At 42.6% G+C, this 16,479-nt stretch overlaps 51 pseudogenes; all 51 read left to right on the top strand.

Moving 5' to 3' along the window:
* Positions 1-401: 401 nt before the first annotated feature.
* On the top strand, positions 402-521 carry LOC146744357 (5S ribosomal RNA; annotated as a pseudogene).
* A 95-nt stretch (positions 522-616) lies between these two features.
* Positions 617-736, top strand: LOC146744358 (5S ribosomal RNA; annotated as a pseudogene).
* A 96-nt stretch (positions 737-832) lies between these two features.
* Positions 833-952, top strand: LOC146744359 (5S ribosomal RNA; annotated as a pseudogene).
* Positions 953-1,020: 68 nt separating this feature from the next.
* LOC146744360 (5S ribosomal RNA) lies at positions 1,021-1,140 on the top strand (annotated as a pseudogene).
* Positions 1,141-1,235: 95 nt separating this feature from the next.
* On the top strand, positions 1,236-1,355 carry LOC146744361 (5S ribosomal RNA; annotated as a pseudogene).
* Positions 1,356-1,451: 96 nt separating this feature from the next.
* LOC146744362 (5S ribosomal RNA) lies at positions 1,452-1,571 on the top strand (annotated as a pseudogene).
* A 96-nt stretch (positions 1,572-1,667) lies between these two features.
* Positions 1,668-1,787, top strand: LOC146744363 (5S ribosomal RNA; annotated as a pseudogene).
* Positions 1,788-1,883: 96 nt separating this feature from the next.
* Positions 1,884-2,003, top strand: LOC146744364 (5S ribosomal RNA; annotated as a pseudogene).
* Positions 2,004-2,315: 312 nt separating this feature from the next.
* On the top strand, positions 2,316-2,435 carry LOC146744365 (5S ribosomal RNA; annotated as a pseudogene).
* Positions 2,436-2,956: 521 nt separating this feature from the next.
* On the top strand, positions 2,957-3,076 carry LOC146744366 (5S ribosomal RNA; annotated as a pseudogene).
* A 96-nt stretch (positions 3,077-3,172) lies between these two features.
* LOC146744367 (5S ribosomal RNA) lies at positions 3,173-3,292 on the top strand (annotated as a pseudogene).
* Positions 3,293-3,360: 68 nt separating this feature from the next.
* On the top strand, positions 3,361-3,480 carry LOC146744368 (5S ribosomal RNA; annotated as a pseudogene).
* Positions 3,481-3,575: 95 nt separating this feature from the next.
* On the top strand, positions 3,576-3,695 carry LOC146744369 (5S ribosomal RNA; annotated as a pseudogene).
* A 96-nt stretch (positions 3,696-3,791) lies between these two features.
* Positions 3,792-3,911, top strand: LOC146744370 (5S ribosomal RNA; annotated as a pseudogene).
* A 297-nt stretch (positions 3,912-4,208) lies between these two features.
* LOC146744371 (5S ribosomal RNA) lies at positions 4,209-4,328 on the top strand (annotated as a pseudogene).
* A 96-nt stretch (positions 4,329-4,424) lies between these two features.
* On the top strand, positions 4,425-4,544 carry LOC146744372 (5S ribosomal RNA; annotated as a pseudogene).
* A 312-nt stretch (positions 4,545-4,856) lies between these two features.
* On the top strand, positions 4,857-4,976 carry LOC146744373 (5S ribosomal RNA; annotated as a pseudogene).
* A 523-nt stretch (positions 4,977-5,499) lies between these two features.
* LOC146744374 (5S ribosomal RNA) lies at positions 5,500-5,619 on the top strand (annotated as a pseudogene).
* Positions 5,620-5,714: 95 nt separating this feature from the next.
* LOC146744375 (5S ribosomal RNA) lies at positions 5,715-5,834 on the top strand (annotated as a pseudogene).
* A 96-nt stretch (positions 5,835-5,930) lies between these two features.
* Positions 5,931-6,050, top strand: LOC146744376 (5S ribosomal RNA; annotated as a pseudogene).
* Positions 6,051-6,118: 68 nt separating this feature from the next.
* Positions 6,119-6,238, top strand: LOC146744377 (5S ribosomal RNA; annotated as a pseudogene).
* Positions 6,239-6,333: 95 nt separating this feature from the next.
* LOC146744378 (5S ribosomal RNA) lies at positions 6,334-6,453 on the top strand (annotated as a pseudogene).
* Positions 6,454-6,549: 96 nt separating this feature from the next.
* LOC146744379 (5S ribosomal RNA) lies at positions 6,550-6,669 on the top strand (annotated as a pseudogene).
* A 96-nt stretch (positions 6,670-6,765) lies between these two features.
* On the top strand, positions 6,766-6,885 carry LOC146744380 (5S ribosomal RNA; annotated as a pseudogene).
* A 96-nt stretch (positions 6,886-6,981) lies between these two features.
* Positions 6,982-7,101, top strand: LOC146744381 (5S ribosomal RNA; annotated as a pseudogene).
* A 96-nt stretch (positions 7,102-7,197) lies between these two features.
* On the top strand, positions 7,198-7,317 carry LOC146744382 (5S ribosomal RNA; annotated as a pseudogene).
* A 96-nt stretch (positions 7,318-7,413) lies between these two features.
* On the top strand, positions 7,414-7,533 carry LOC146744383 (5S ribosomal RNA; annotated as a pseudogene).
* A 96-nt stretch (positions 7,534-7,629) lies between these two features.
* LOC146744384 (5S ribosomal RNA) lies at positions 7,630-7,749 on the top strand (annotated as a pseudogene).
* A 95-nt stretch (positions 7,750-7,844) lies between these two features.
* Positions 7,845-7,964, top strand: LOC146744385 (5S ribosomal RNA; annotated as a pseudogene).
* A 96-nt stretch (positions 7,965-8,060) lies between these two features.
* On the top strand, positions 8,061-8,180 carry LOC146744386 (5S ribosomal RNA; annotated as a pseudogene).
* A 96-nt stretch (positions 8,181-8,276) lies between these two features.
* Positions 8,277-8,396, top strand: LOC146744387 (5S ribosomal RNA; annotated as a pseudogene).
* Positions 8,397-8,492: 96 nt separating this feature from the next.
* On the top strand, positions 8,493-8,611 carry LOC146744388 (5S ribosomal RNA; annotated as a pseudogene).
* A 95-nt stretch (positions 8,612-8,706) lies between these two features.
* Positions 8,707-8,826, top strand: LOC146744389 (5S ribosomal RNA; annotated as a pseudogene).
* Positions 8,827-8,922: 96 nt separating this feature from the next.
* LOC146744390 (5S ribosomal RNA) lies at positions 8,923-9,042 on the top strand (annotated as a pseudogene).
* Positions 9,043-9,138: 96 nt separating this feature from the next.
* Positions 9,139-9,258, top strand: LOC146744391 (5S ribosomal RNA; annotated as a pseudogene).
* Positions 9,259-9,354: 96 nt separating this feature from the next.
* LOC146744392 (5S ribosomal RNA) lies at positions 9,355-9,473 on the top strand (annotated as a pseudogene).
* Positions 9,474-9,568: 95 nt separating this feature from the next.
* Positions 9,569-9,688, top strand: LOC146744393 (5S ribosomal RNA; annotated as a pseudogene).
* Positions 9,689-9,784: 96 nt separating this feature from the next.
* LOC146744394 (5S ribosomal RNA) lies at positions 9,785-9,904 on the top strand (annotated as a pseudogene).
* A 2,957-nt stretch (positions 9,905-12,861) lies between these two features.
* On the top strand, positions 12,862-12,981 carry LOC144353471 (5S ribosomal RNA; annotated as a pseudogene).
* Positions 12,982-13,077: 96 nt separating this feature from the next.
* LOC144353470 (5S ribosomal RNA) lies at positions 13,078-13,197 on the top strand (annotated as a pseudogene).
* Positions 13,198-13,936: 739 nt separating this feature from the next.
* On the top strand, positions 13,937-14,056 carry LOC146744395 (5S ribosomal RNA; annotated as a pseudogene).
* A 96-nt stretch (positions 14,057-14,152) lies between these two features.
* On the top strand, positions 14,153-14,272 carry LOC146744396 (5S ribosomal RNA; annotated as a pseudogene).
* A 68-nt stretch (positions 14,273-14,340) lies between these two features.
* On the top strand, positions 14,341-14,460 carry LOC146744397 (5S ribosomal RNA; annotated as a pseudogene).
* A 96-nt stretch (positions 14,461-14,556) lies between these two features.
* Positions 14,557-14,676, top strand: LOC146744398 (5S ribosomal RNA; annotated as a pseudogene).
* Positions 14,677-14,772: 96 nt separating this feature from the next.
* On the top strand, positions 14,773-14,892 carry LOC146744399 (5S ribosomal RNA; annotated as a pseudogene).
* A 96-nt stretch (positions 14,893-14,988) lies between these two features.
* Positions 14,989-15,108, top strand: LOC146744400 (5S ribosomal RNA; annotated as a pseudogene).
* Positions 15,109-15,204: 96 nt separating this feature from the next.
* Positions 15,205-15,324, top strand: LOC146744401 (5S ribosomal RNA; annotated as a pseudogene).
* Positions 15,325-15,633: 309 nt separating this feature from the next.
* LOC146744402 (5S ribosomal RNA) lies at positions 15,634-15,753 on the top strand (annotated as a pseudogene).
* Positions 15,754-15,849: 96 nt separating this feature from the next.
* Positions 15,850-15,969, top strand: LOC146744403 (5S ribosomal RNA; annotated as a pseudogene).
* Positions 15,970-16,065: 96 nt separating this feature from the next.
* On the top strand, positions 16,066-16,184 carry LOC146744404 (5S ribosomal RNA; annotated as a pseudogene).
* Positions 16,185-16,279: 95 nt separating this feature from the next.
* On the top strand, positions 16,280-16,399 carry LOC146744405 (5S ribosomal RNA; annotated as a pseudogene).
* Positions 16,400-16,479: the final 80 nt, after the last annotated feature.

Consider the following 16,479-nt stretch of genomic DNA (forward strand, 5'->3'; position numbering starts at 1 on the left):
CACCAATTCACGTCCGATCACTGAAGCTGCATCGGGCGTGGTTAGTACTTGCAAGGTAGACCGGCTGCGAATACCACGTGCATTAGGCTCATCATCATTTTTATTCCACATTACATACTAACTATTTCCCTGGATTTTTTGCCTAGCCGAAGTATTATATTACATCCAATTCCGACGAATATTCAACCTACTGACAAACCATTGCAGAATACACCTGTTCTCGTCCGATCATTGAAGTTAAGCCCACCAGACGTGGTTAGTACTTGCTTGGCAGACCGGCTGAGAATACCGCATGCAGTAGGCTCATCAACATTTTTATTCCACCGTACATACTAACTTTTTCGCGGGATTTTTTTGCATAGCCTAAGCATTAAACGACATCCAATTCCGACGAATATTCAGCCTACTGCCAACCCATTGCAGAATACACCAGTTCTCGTCCGATCACTGAAGTTAAGCTGCGTCGGGCCTGCTTAGTACTTGCATGGGAGACCGGCTGGGAATACCACGTGCTGTAGGCCATCAACATTTTTATTCCACCGTACATACTAACTTTTTCCCGGGATTTTTTGCCTAGCCGAAGTATTAAATTAAATCCAATTCCGACCAATATTCAGCCTACTGCCAAACCATTGCAGAATACACCAGTTCTCATCCGATCACTGAAGTTAAAGTGCATCGGGCGTGGTTAGTACTTGCATGGGAGACCGGCTGGGAATACCACGTGCATTAGGCTCATTAACATTTTTATTCCACCGTACATACTAACTTTTTTCCGGGATTTTGTGTCTAGCCGAAGCGTTAAACGACATCCAATGTCGACGATTATTCAGCCTACTGCCAAACCATTGCAGAATACACCAGTTCTCGTCCGATCACTGAAGTTAAGCTGCATCGGGCGTGGTTAGTACTTGCATGGGAGACCGGCTGCGAATACCACGTGCAGTAGGCTGATGAACAGTTTTATTAAACCGTCCATAGCCGAAGCAATAAATGACGTCCAATTGCAATGAATATTCAGCCTACTGCCAACCCATTGCAGAATACACCGGTTCTCGTCGAATCACTGATGTTAAGCTGCATAGGGCGTGGTTAGTACTTGCATGGGAGACCGGCTGGGAATACCACGTGCAGTAGGCTCATCAATTTTTTATTCCACATTACATACTAACATTTTCCCATAATTTTTTACCTAGCCGAAGCAATAAATGACCTCCAATTGCAAAGAATATTCAGCCTACAGCCAAACCAAAGCTGAATACACCAGTTCTCGTCTGATTACTGAAGTTAATCTGCATTGGGCGTGGTTAGTACTTGCATGGGAGACCGGCTGGGAATACCACATGCAGTAGGCTCTTCAACATTTTTATTCCACATTACATACTAACATTTTCCCATGTTTTTTTGCCTAGCCGAAGCAATAAATGACATCCAATTGTAACGAATATTCAGCCTACTGCTAAACCAATGCAGAATACACCAGTTCACGTCAGATCACTGAAGTTAAGCTGCATCGGGCGTGGTTAGTACTTGCATGGGAGACCGGCTGGGAATACCACGTGCAGTAGGCTTATCAACATTATTATTCCACCGTACATACAAACTTTTCCCCGCGATTTGTTGCCTAGCCGAAGTATTAAATTACATTCAATTCCGACAAATATTCAGCCAACTGCCAAACCATTGCAGAATACACCAGTTCTCGTCCGATCACTGAAGTTAATCTGCATCGGGCGTGGTTAGTACTTGCATGGGAGACCGGCTGGGAATACCTCGTGCAGTAGGCTCATCAACATTTTTATTCCACATTACATACTAACTTTTTCCCTGGATTTTTTGCCTAGCCGAAGTATTATATTACATCCAATTGCGACGAAAATTCAGCCTACTGCCAAACCAATGCAGAATACACCAGTTCTCATCCGATCACTGAAGTTAATCTGCATCGGGCATGGTTAGTACTTGCATGGGAGACCGGCCGGGAATACCACGTGCAGTAGGCTTATCAACATTATTATTCCACCGTACATACAAACTTTTCCCCAGGATTTGTTGCCTAGCCGAAGTATTAAATTACATTCAATTCCGACAAATATTCAGCCTACTGCCAAACCATTGCAGAATACACCAGTTTTCGTCCGATCACTGACGTTAATCTGCATCGGGCACCATTAGTACTTGCATTGGAGACCGGCTGGGAATACCACGTGCAGTAGGCTCATCAACATTTTTATTCCACATTACATACTAACATTTTCCCATAATTTTTTACCTAGCCGAAGCAATAAATGACATCCAATTGCAACGAATATTCACCCTGCTGCCAATCCATTGCAGAATACACCAGTTCTCGTCCGATCACTGAAGTTAATCTGCATTGGGCGTGGTTAGTACTTGCATGGGAGACCAGCTGGGAATACCACGTGCAGTAGGCTTTTCAACATTTTTATTCCACATTACATACTAACATTTTCCCATGTTTTTTTGCCTAGCCGAAGCAATAAATGACATCCAATTGTAACGAATATTCAGCCTACTGCTAAACCAATGCAGAATACACCAATTCACGTCCGATCACTGAAGCTGCATCGGGCGTGGTTAGTACTTGCAAGGTAGACCGGCTGCGAATACCACGTGCATTAGGCTCATCATCATTTTTATTCCACATTACATACTAACTATTTCCCTGGATTTTTTGCCTAGCCGAAGTATTATATTACATCCAATTCCGACGAATATTCAACCTACTGACAAACCATTGCAGAATACACCTGTTCTCGTCCGATCATTGAAGTTAAGCCCAACAGACGTGGTTAGTACTTGCATGGGAGACCGGCTGATAATACCACGTGCTGTAGGCCATCAACATTTTTATTCCACCGTACATACTAACTTTTTCCCGGGATTTTTTGCCTAGCCGAAGTATTAAATTAAATCCAATTCCGACCAATATTCAGCCTACTGCCAAACCATTGCAGAATACACCAGTTCTCATCCGATCACTGAAGTTAAGGTGCATCGGGCGTGGTTAGTACTTGCATGGGAGACCGGCTGGGAATACCACGTGCATTAGGCTCATTTACATTTTTATTCCACCGTACATACTAACTTATTTCCGGGATTTTGTGTCTAGCCGAAGCGTTAAACGTCATCCAATGTCGACGAATATTCAGCCTACTGCCAAACCATTGCAGAATACACCAGTTCTCGTCCGATCACTGAAGTTAAGCTGCATCGGGCGTGGTTAGTACTTGCATGGGAGACCGGCTGCGAATACCACGTGCAGTAGGCTGATGAACATTTTTATTAAACCGTCCATAGCCGAAGCAATAAATGACATCCAATTTCAATGAATATTCAGCCTACTGCCAACCCATTGCAGAATACACCGGTTCTTGTCCGATCACTGATGTTAAGCTGCATAGGCCGTGGTTAGTACTTGCATGGGAGACCGGCTGGGAATACCACGTGCAGTAGGCTCATCAAATTTTTATTCCACATTACATACTAACATTTTCCCATAATTTTTTACCTAGCCGAAGCAATAAATGACCTCCAATTGCAAAGAATATTCAGCCTACAGCCAAACCAAAGCAGAATACACCAGTTCTCGTCTGATTACTGAAGTTAATCTGCTTTGGGCGTGGTTAGTACTTGCATGGGAGACCGGCTGGGAATACCACGTGCAGTAGGCTTTTCAACATTTTTATTCCACATTACATACTAACATTTTCCCATGTTTTTTTGCCTAGCCGAAGCAATAAATGACATCCAATTGTAACGAATATTCAGCCTACTGCTAAACCAATGCAGAATACACCAGTTCACGTCCGATCACTGAAGTTAAGCTGCATTGGGCTTGGTTAGTACTTGCGTGGGAGACCGGCTGGGTATACCACGTGCAGTAGGCATATCAACTTTTTTATTCACCGTACATACCAACCTTTTCAACGGGATTTGTTGCCTAGCCGAAGTATTAAATTACATTCAATTCCGACGAAAATTCAGCCTACTGCCAACCCATTGCAGAATACACCAGATTTCGTCCAATCACTGAAGTTAATCTGCATCGGGCATGGGAGACCGGCTGGGAATACCATGTGCAGTAGGCTCATCAACATTTTTATTCCACATTACATACTAACATTTTCCCATTATTTTTTACCTAGCCGAAGCAATAAATGACCTCCAATTGCAAAGAATATTTAGCCTACAGCCAAACCAATGCAGAATACACCAGTTCTCGTCCGATCACTGAAGTTAATCTGCATCGGGCGTGGTTAGTACTTGCATGGGAGACCGGCTGGGAATACCTCGTGCAGTAGGCTCATCAACATTTTTATTCCACATTACATACTAACTTTTTCCCTGGATTTTTTGCATGGCCGAAGTATTATATTACATCCAAGTCCGACGAATATTCAACCTACTGCCAAACCATTGCACAATACACCAGTTCTCGTCCGATCACTGAAGTTAATCTGCATCGGGCATGGTTAGTACTTGCATGGGAGTCTGGCTGGGAATACCGTGTGCAGTAGGCTTATCAACATTTTTATTCCACCGTACATACTAACATTTTCCCATGTTTTTTTGCCTAGCCGAAGCAATAAATGACATCCAATTGCAACGAATATTCAGCCTACTGCAAACCCATTGCAGAATACACCAGTTCTCGTCCGATCACTGACGTTAATCTGCATCGGGCACCGTTAGTACTTGCATTGGAGACCGGCTGGGAATGCCACGTGCAGTAGGCTCATCAACATTTTTATTCCACATTACATACTAACATTTTCCCATAATTTTTTACCTAGCCGAAGCAATAAATGACATCCAATTGCAACGAATATTCACCCTGCTGCCAATCCATTGCAGAATACACCAGTTCTCGTCCGATCACTGAAGTTAATCTGCATTGGGCGTGGTTAGTACTTGCATGGGAGACCAGCTGGGAATACCACGTGCAGTAGGCTTTTCAACATTTTTATTCCACATTACATACTAACATTTTCCCATGTTTTTTTGCCTAGCCGAAGCAATAAATGACATCCAATTGTAACGAATATTCAGCCTACTGCTAAACCAATGCAGAATACACCAATTCACGTCCGATCACTGAAGCTGCATCGGGCGTGGTTAGTACTTGCAAGGTAGACCGGCTGCGAATACCACGTGCATTAGGCTCATCATCATTTTTATTCCACATTACATACTAACTATTTCCCTGGATTTTTTGCCTAGCCGAAGTATTATATTACATCCAATTCCGACGAATATTCAACCTACTGACAAACCATTGCAGAATACACCTGTTCTCGTCCGATCATTGAAGTTAAGCCCACCAGACGTGGTTAGTACTTGCATGGGAGACCGGCTGATAATACCGCATGCAGTAGGCTCATCAACATTTTTATTCCACCGTACATACTAACTTTTTCGCGGGATTTTTTTGCATAGCCTAAGCATTAAACGACATCCAATTCCGACGAATATTCAGCCTACTGCCAACCCATTGCAGAATACACCAGTTCTCGTCCGATCACTGAAGTTAAGCTGCGTCGGGCCTGCTTAGTACTTGCATGGGAGACCGGCTGGGAATACCACGTGCTGTAGGCCATCAACATTTTTATTCCACCGTACATACTAACTTTTTCCCGGGATTTTTTGCCTAGCCGAAGTATTAAATTAAATCCAATTCCGACCAATATTCAGCCTACTGCCAAACCATTGCAGAATACACCAGTTCTCATCCGATCACTGAAGTTAAGGTGCATCGGGCGTGGTTAGTACTTGCATGGGAGACCGGCTGGGAATACCACGTGCATTAGGCTCATTTACATTTTTATTCCACCGTACATACTAACTTATTTCCGGGATTTTGTGTTTAGCCGAAGCGTTAAACGTCATCCAATGTCGACGAATATTCAGCCTACTGCCAAACCATTGCAGAATACACCAGTTCTCGTCCGATCACTGAAGTTAAGCTGCATCGGGCGTGGTTAGTACTTGCATGGGAGACCGGCTGCGAATACCACGTGCAGTAGGCTGATGAACATTTTTATTAAACCGTCCATAGCCGAAGCAATAAATGACATCCAATTTCAATGAATATTCAGCCTACTGCCAACCCATTGCAGAATACACCGGTTCTTGTCCGATCACTGATGTTAAGCTGCATAGGGCGTGGTTAGTACTTGCATGGGAGACCGGCTGGGAATACCACGTGCAGTAGGCTCATCAAATTTTTATTCCACATTACATACTAACATTTTCCCATAATTTTTTACCTAGCCGAAGCAATAAATGACCTCCAATTGCAAAGAATATTCAGCCTACAGCCAAACCAAAGCAGAATACACCAGTTCTCGTCTGATTACTGAAGTTAATCTGCTTTGGGCGTGGTTAGTACTTGCATGGGAGACCGGCTGGGAATACCACGTGCAGTAGGCTTTTCAACATTTTTATTCCACATTACATACTAACATTTTCCCATGTTTTTTTGCCTAGCCGAAGCAATAAATGGCATCCAATTGTAACGAATATTCAGCCTACTGCTAAACCAATGCATAATACACCAGTTCACGTCCGATCACTGAAGTTAAGCTGCATTGGGCTTGGTTAGTACTTGCGTGGGAGACCGGCTGGGTATACCACGTGCAGTAGGCATATCAACTTTTTTATTCACCGTACATACCAACCTTTTCAACGGGATTTGTTGCCTAGCCGAAGTATTAAATTACATTCAATTCCGACGAAAATTCAGCCTACTGCCAACCCATTGCAGAATACACCAGATCTCGTCCGATCACTGAAGTTAATCTGCATCGGGCATGGTTAGTACTTGCATAGGAGACCGGCTGGGAATACCATGTGCAGTAGGCTCATCAACATTTTTATTCCACATTACATACTAACATTTTCCCATTATTTTTTACCTAGCCGAAGCAATAAATGACCTCCAATTGCAAAGAATATTTAGCCTACAGCCAAACCAATGCAGAATACACCAGTTCTCGTCCGATCACTGAAGTTAATCTGCATCGGGCGTGGTTAGTACTTGCATGAGAGACCGGCTGGGAATACCTCGTGCAGTAGGCTCATCAACATTTTTATTCCACATTACATACTAACTTTTTCCCTGGATTTTTTGCATGGCCGAAGTATTATATTACATCCAAGTCCGACGAATATTCAACCTACTGCCAAACCGTTGCACAATACACCAGTTCTCGTACGATCACTGAAGTTAATCTGCATCGGGCATGGTTAGTACTTGCATGGGAGTCTGGCTGGGAATACCGTGTGCAGTAGGCTTATCAACATTTTTATTCCACCGTACATACTAACATTTTCCCATGTTTTTTTGCCTAGCCGAAGCAATAAATGACATCCAATTGCAACGAATATTCAGCCTACTGCAAACCCATTGCAGAATACACCAGTTCTCGTCCGATCACTGAAGTTTAGCTGCATCGGGCGTGGTTAGTACTTGCATGGGAGACCGGCTGGGAATGCCACGTGCAGTAGGCTCATCAACATTTTTATTCCACATTACATACTAACATTTTCCCATAGTATTTTACCTAGCCGAAGCAATAAATGACCTCCAATTGCAAAGAATATTCAGCCTACAGCCAAACCAAAGCAGAATACACCAGTTCTCGTCTGATTACTGAAGTTAATCTGCATTGGGCGTGGTTAGTACTTGCATGGGAGACCGGCTGGGAATACCACGTGCAGTAGGCTCTTCAACATTTTTATTCACATTACATACTAACATTTTCCCATGTTTTTTTGCCTAGCCGAAGCAATAAATGACATCCAATTGCAACGAATATTCAGCCTACTGCTAAACCAATGCAGAATACACCAGTTCACGTCCGATCACTGAAGTTAAGCTGCATCGGGCGTGGTTAGTACTTGCATGGGAGACCGGCTGGGAATACCACGTGCAGTAGGCTCATCAACATTTTTATTCCACCGTACATACTAACTTTTTCCCGGGATTGTTTGTCTAGCCGAAGTATTAAATTAAATCCAATTCCGACCAATATTCAGCCTACTGCCAAACCATTGCAGTATACACCAGTTCTCGTCCGATCACTGAAGTTAAGCTGCATCGGGCGTGTTTAGTACTTGCGTGGGAGACCGGCTGGGTATACCACGTGCAGTAGGCATATCAACTTTTTTATTCCACCGTACATACCAACATTTTCCAGGGATTTGTTGCCTAGCTGAAGTATTAAATTACATTCAATTCCGACGAATATTCAGCCTACTGCCAAACCATTGCAGAGTACACCAGTTCTCGTCTGATCACTGAAGTTTATCTGCATCGGGCGTGGTTAGTACTTGCATGGGAGACCGGCTGGGAATACCACGTGCATTAGGCTCATTAACATTTTTATTCCACCGTACATACTAACTTTTTTCCGGAATTTTTTGCCTTGCCGAAATATTAAATTACATCCAATTCCGACGAATATTCAGCCTACTGTCAAACCATTGCAGAATATACCAGTTCTCGTCCGATCACTGAAGTTAAGCTCACCGGACGTGGTTAGTACTTGCATGGGAGACCGGCTGAGAATACCACGTGCAGTAGGCTCATCAACATTTTTATTCTCCCGTACATACTAACTTTTCCCATGTTTTTTTGCCTAGCCGAAGCAATAAATGACATCCAATTGCAACGAATATTCAGCCTACTGCCAATCCATTGCAGTATACACCAGTTCTCGTCCGATCACTGAAGTTAAGCTGCATCGGGCGTGGTTAGTACTTGCATGGGAGACCGGCTGGGAATACCACGTGCAGTAGGCTCATCAACATTTTTATTCCACCGTACATACTAACTTTTTCCCGGGATTGTTTGTCTAGCCGAAGTATTAAATTAAATCCAATTCCGACCAATATTCAGCCTACTGCCAAACCATTGCAGTATACACCAGTTCTCGTCCGATCACTGAAGTTAAGCTGCATCGGGCTTGGTTAGTACTTGCGTGGGAGACTGGCTGGGTATACCACGTGCAGTAGGCATATCAACTTTTTTATTCCACCGTACATACCAACATTTTCCCGGGATTTGTTGCCTAGCCGAAGTATTAAATTACATTCAATTCCGACGAATATTCAGCCTACTGCCAAGCCATTGCAGAGTACACCAGTTCTCGTCTGATCACTGAAGTTTAGCTGCATCGGGCGTGGTTAGTACTTGCATGGGAGACCGGCTGGGAATACCACGTGCATTAGGCTCATTAACATTTTTATTCCACCGTACATACTAACTTTTTTCCGGGATTTTTTGCCTTGCCGAAATATTAAATTACATCCAATTCCGACGAATATTCAGCCTACTGTCAAACCATTGCAGAATATACCAGTTCTCGTCCGATCACTGAAGTTAAGCTCACCGGACGTGGTTAGTGCTTGCATGGGAGACCGGCTGAGAATACCACGTGCAGTAGGCTCATCAACATTTTTATTCTCCCGTACATACTAACTTTTCCCATGTTTTTTTGCCTAGCCGAAGCAATAAATGACAACCAATTGCAACGAATATTCAGCCTACTGCCAATCCATTGCAGAATACACCAGTTCTCGTCCGATCACTGAAGTTAAGCTGCATCGGGCGTGGTTAGTACTTGCATGGGAGACTGGCTGAGAATACCATGTGCAGTAGGCTCATCAACATTTTTATTCCACCGTACATACTAACTTGTTTCCATGATGTTTTGAATAGCCGAAGCATTAAATGACATCCAATTGCGACGAATATTCAGCCTACTGCCAATCCATTGCAAAATACACCAGTTCTCGTCCGATCACTGAAGTTAAGCTGCATCGGGCGTGGTTTGTACTTGCATGGGAGACCGGCTGAGAATACCACATGCAGAAGGCTCCTCTGCATGAAAATTCGAATTTCCGTCGTAGCCGCTTGCCGGATTAGCAACGTGTTTTGCAGTACATCCGTTGTTTATATTTGGGTGCGTAAACGTTCGAATTTCCCTCGCGTAACCGTAGAAACTGAAACGACGTAAATTTAGAAATTGCGCGTTTGATACGCCCAGTGTAAACAGCGGAAATTCCCAAATTTGCTGTCGTTTTACGCTGAACATAAAGAACTGATATACTACGTTGCCCGTTGTATATTTTCGACGTAAATTGACGGGCAACTCTGAGTTTGTCGTTGTTTTACGTTCAACTTATTAAGCGGAAATCACGCAGCTTGAACTGCTGCACTACTGTCTTGACATGGTAGAAATCATTCACTTTTCATATAAACCTGCTTAGGTGGCCAGGTCTAAAGACTATAGAAATATATTTCTAACTAATCCGTTTATAATTTACTAATTTATCGTCAACTATATATTTTTTGTTTTACAATGGTATTGTTTCAACTAATACTCAATGATTCGATTGTGGCGAAGTGCTTAACTAGCGACTGTAACTGTACATTACATAAATATGCTATTATAGCGACATAAAATAATTTATTACATATGAATCCGTAGTGACTAATAATAATATTACTTCTGTTATTGCGCCCTCGCCGATCTCAAATCCAGTTGAACTTAGTGTTTTGCATGGATTTTTTTTTACTGATTTCTGACGAGTTGAATGTGACATTTAGGAAAAAGGTATATTCGCGAAAATAAAGTATTTCACAGTAGATCTAAAAGGTCACCAATGTCAATCTTTATTTTAAAATACAAATAGTCATATTGTTGCTTTATAAATCATAATATATAATATACAGCTAAACAAATAGGTGGTTTAACAATAAACGGATTATAGTACGCTCACATTAAATGCCACTGTCTGTGAGTTTGTTCTAGCCTGATTGTGTCTACAGGGAATGTTTTCTATATCATCACTTATATTACAATTTTTAAACAAAATGCTATATTACTATGTAGTGTATTGCAATACTTGATGACCATGTAATTTTCAGGGAAAATGTTATGATCTTTTTTTATGAAGATGATGTCTAACTCATGAGTTACTGTAGCACACGAATCTACAGGAGTGAACGGCAGGTCGGCCCTGGGATTCTGTCCCGGATTCACGCGACTAAAGACGTAATTATAAAACATACGACAATTTGTTCCACGCAACCCACTCTGTAAAATAGCGTTATTTCAAACAACACCACTTAACATTAAGTAGTAATTAACAAGGCGTTATATTCGGACAACTTGAAGCGGGTGAGCCAACAACCAACAGCCAACACAGCGACAGGCGTATTTATAACTGTTGTGACGTTGCTTCTCTTTCAAAGGCTAAAAATCGTTCTACGATTGCATCACTTCCGCTTTAGGATCTTGTAATCATGACAAGCACTACGGTTGACATCACGTCTATTCAGTCTTCCTACTTAGAATTCATAATTGAGACTGTTCTAGCATTTAATAATATTGTTGACGTTTATTATTTGGGCTTAAATGTAATATTCAAGATAATAAATGTTGTTGGATATCGATAATAAGGTGGTTTCACATTGTAAAATAATGGAGGCTTTTGTGGAGGGGCTGTGGCTTAACTCAATTTCGAATCAAAATATTCGGGCGGTATAAATAAATCATAGCTTAGAAGAGGCCTTTGATGAAAGGGCGGTGGTCTTTGCTCAGTGCGTGTTTGAATTTTATGTAAGTAAACAACGTGTTGTTTACGTCGCTATGAGTATGGACTCAAACACGACGCGGCGCGACAACCATTGCATTTTAATCCCAAGGTTAGGTGGCCCATGGAGGAAAAAAGAGCCTCCATGGGTGGCCTAACTACAGCATGATCAAGCGCTAGATTGCGTAACCGCAACTATCATTGACCATGGAGGTATAAACAGATACCTCCATGCATTGACTAAATTAGGTTCGTGAAATTTGTTTTTACAATTGCAACCAGGATGGCTGTGAGAGATGTCAATTAGCCTGCCGAGGAAACAAAACCAATGGTTGGTATATATTAAAAGAAAACTAATTTCTCAATGGTTATTCCAAAGACAGCATTGTAGAAACATAAAGCAGAGACTTCAATTTAAGACACTATTCCGATAATGCAGACTACCTTTTCGTCGAAATGTGCTACGTACATAAAGGAAAACACCGAGAAACAACACGCTGAGGTCCGGCGTGTTGGACACTTCTGACGTAACCAAACTGCGGCCTAAATAATAATGTGTGAAAGCACGGTCCCTCTATCCCCGGTCTGGAAACGACAAGCGTACTTTTGTCTCGAACCGCGTAGCGGGTAAACAAACCGTTCACACCCGGGCAGAGGGACCCAGGAAGTCAAACATATTACAATACCGTCAGAATATTCATTAAATTCGGCAAATTTACCGTCATGCAAAGCGATACCTCATTGACTTCAAATTTGGGCAACCTAAACGTAAACAAAGCATGTAAACAAAAATAGCACTATGAAATTTGGGGTTTTTGAACCCTTATACGCATCAAAACCAGCCTACCAACTCATAAACATACAGTCCAGCCATGTAAAAATTAATATCGGGAGTTGGGTTCATCTTCTAGATTTAATAGGGAAAAAACATTAAAAGTTTAAAAAAAAAACACATAGCACTGACGATGTCAAAAATAGTGAGCGACTGTGTATTGATCACATGACAATGCTTTGCGTATACCAGCAACGCGCCTTTGCAAGGGAAGGAGACCAATTCATCCGATCACTGAAGTTAATCTGCATCGGGCATGGTTAGTACTTGCATGGGAGACCGGCTGGGAATACCACGTGCAGTAAGCTTATCAACATTATTATTCCACCGTACATACAAACTTTTCCCCGGGATTTGTTGCCTAGCCGAAGTATTAAATTACATTCAATTCCGACAAATATTCAGCCTACTGCCAAACCATTGCAGAATACACCAGTTCTCGTCCGATCACTGAAGTTAATCTGCATCGGGCACGGTTAGTACTTGCATTGGAGACCGGCTGGGAATACCACGTGCAGTAGGCTCATCAACATTTTTATTCCACATTACATACTAACATTTTCCCATAATTTTTTACCTAGCCGAAGCAATAAATGACATCCAATTGCAACGAATATTCAGCCTACTGCCAATCCATTGCAGAATACACCAGTTCTCGTCCGATCACTGAAGTTAATCTGCATCGGGCGTGGTTAGTACTTGCATGGGAGACCGGCTGGGAATACCTCGTGCAGAAGGCTCATCAACATTTTTATTCCACATTACATACTAACATTTTCCCATGTTTTTTTGCCTAGCCGAAGCAATAAATGACATCCAATTGCAACGAATATTCAGCCTACTGCCAAACCAATGCAGAATACACCAATTCAAGTCCGATCACTGAAGCTGCATCGGGCGTGGTTAGTACTTGCAAGGTAGACCGGCTGCGAATACCACGTGCATTAGGCTCATCATCATTTTTATTCCACATTACATACTAACTATTTCCCTGGATTTTTTGCCTAGCCGAAGTATTATATTACATCCAATTCCGACGAATATTCAACCTACTGACAAACCATTGCAGAATACACCTGTTCTCGTCCGATCATTGAAGTTAAGCCCACCAGACGTGGTTAGTACTTGCATGGGAGACCGGCTGAGAATACCGCATGCAGTAGGCTCATCAACATTTTTATTCCACCGTACATACTAACTTTTTCGCGTGATTTTTTTGCATAGCCTAAGCATTAAACGACATCCAATTCCGACGAATATTCAGCCTACTGCCAACCCATTGCAGAATACACCAGTTCTCGTCCGATCACTGAAGTTAAGCTGCGTCGGGCCTCCTTATTACTTGCATGGGAGACCGGCTGGGAATACCACGTGCTGTAGGCCCATCAACATTTTTATTCCACCGTACATACTAACTTTTTCCCGGGATTTTTTGCCTAGCCGAAGTATTAAATTAAATCCAATTCCGACCAATATTCAGCCTACTGCCAAACCATTGCAGAATACACCAGTTCTCATCCGATTACTGAAGTTAAGGTGCATCGGGCGTGGTTAGTACTTGCATGGGAGACCGGGTGGGAATACCACGTGCATTAGGCTCATTAACATTTTTATTCCACCGTACATACTAACTTTTTTCCGGGATTTTGTGTCTAGCCGAAGCGTTAAACGACATCCAATGTCGACGAATATTCAGCCTACTGCCAAACCATTGCAGAATACACCAGTTCTCGTCCGATCACTGAAGTTAAGCTGCATCGGGCGTGGTTAGTACTTGCATGGGAGACCAGCTGTGAATACCACGTGCAGTAGGCTGATGAACATTTTTATTAAACCGTCCATAGCCGAAGCAATAAATGACATCAAATTGCAATGAATATTCAGCCTACTGCCAACCCATTGCAGAATACACTGGTTCTCGTCCGATCACTGATGTTAAGCTGCATAGGGCGTGGTTAGTACTTGCATGGGAGACCGGCTGGGAATACCACGTGCAGTAGGCTCATCAACATTTTTATTCCACATTACATACTAACATTTTCCCATATTTTTTTACCTAGCCGAAGCAATAAATGACCTCCAATTGCAAAGAATATTCAGCCTACAGCCAAACCAAAGCAGAATACACCAGTTCTCGTCTGATTACTGAAGTTAATCTGCATTGGGCGTGGTTAGTACTTGCATGGGAGACCGGCTGGGAATACCACGTGCAGTAGGCTCTTCAACATTTTTATTCCACATTACATACTAACATTTTCCCATGTTTTTTTGCCTAGCCGAAGCAATAAATGACATCCAATTGTAACGAATATTCAGCCTACTGCTAAACCAATGCAGAATACACCAGTTCACGTCCGATCACTGAAGTTAAGCTGCATCGGGCGTGGTTAGTACTTGCATAGGAGACCGGCTGGGAATACCACGTGCAGTAGGCTCATCAACATTTTTATTCCACCGTACATACTAACTTTTTTCCATGTTTTTTTGCCTAGCCGAAGCATTAAATGACATCCAATTGCGACGAAAATTCAGCCTACTGCCAAACCAATGCAGAATACACCAGTTCTCGTCCGATCACTGAAGTTAATCTGCACCGGGCATGGTTAGTACTTGCATGGGAGACCGGCTGGGAATACCACATGCAGTAGGCTTATCAACATTATTATTCCACCGTACATACTAAATTTTTCCCGGGATTGTTTGCCTAGCCGAAGTATTAAATTAAATCCAATTCCGACCAATATTCAGCCTACTGCCAAACCATTGCAGTATACACCAGTTCTCGTCCGATCACTAGAGTTAAGCTGCATCGGGCGTGGTTAGTACTTGCGTGGGAGACCGGCTGGGTATACCACGTGCAGTAGGCATATCAACTTTTTTATTCCACCGTACATACCAACCTTTTCCCGGGATTTGTTGCCTAGCCGATATATTAAATTACATTCAATTCCGACGAAAATTCAGCCTACTGCCAACCCATTGCAGAATACACCAGTTCTCGTCTGATCACTGAAGTTTAGCTGCATCGGGCGTGGTTAGTACTTGCATGGGAGACCGGCTGGGAATGCCACGTGCAGGCTCATCAACATTTTTACTCCACATTACATACTAACATTTTCCCATAATTTTTTACCTAGCCGAAGCAATAAATGACCTCCAATTGCAAAGAATATTCAGCCTACAGCCAAACCAAAGCAGAATACACCAGTTCTCGTCTGATTACTGAAGTTAATCTGCATTGGGCGTGGTTAGTACTTGCATGGGACACCGGCTGGGAATACCACGTGCAGTAGGCATATCAACTTTTTTATTCCACCGTACATACCAACATTTTCCCGGGATTTGTTGCCTAGCCGAAGTATTAAATTACATTCAATTCCGACGAATATTCAGCCTAGTGCCAAACCATTGCAGAGTACACCAGTTCTCGTTTGATCACTGAAGTTTAGCTGCATCGGGCGTGGTTAGTACTTGCATGGGAGACCGGCTGGGAATACCACGTGCATTAGGCTCATTAACATTTTTATTCCACCGTACATACTAACTTTTTTCCGGGATTTTTTGCCTTGCCGAAATATTAAATTACATCCAATTCCGACGAATATTCAGCCTACTGTCAAACCATTGCAGAATATACCAGTTCTCGTCCGATCACTGAAGTTAAGCTCACCGGACGTGGTTAGTACTTGCATGGGAGACCGGCTGAGAATACCACGTGCAGTAGGCACATCAACATTTTTATTCTCCCGTACATACTAACTTTTCCCATGTTTTTTTGCCTAGCCGAAGCAATAAATGACATCCAATTGCAACGAATACTCAGCCTACTGCCAATCCATTGCAGAATACACCAGTTCTCGTCCGATCACTGAAGTTAAGATGCATCGGGCGTGGTTAGTACTTGCATGGGATACCTGCTGAGAATACCATGTGCAGTAGGCTCATCAACATTTTTATTCCACCGTACATACTAACTTTTTTCCATGATTTTTTGCCTAGCCGAAGCATTAAATGACATCCAA

The sequence above is a fragment of the Saccoglossus kowalevskii genome, chromosome 5 (genome assembly GCF_978046115.1).
Source record: "Saccoglossus kowalevskii chromosome 5, keSacKowa6.1, whole genome shotgun sequence".
Taxonomy (NCBI): Eukaryota; Metazoa; Hemichordata; class Enteropneusta; family Harrimaniidae; genus Saccoglossus; species Saccoglossus kowalevskii.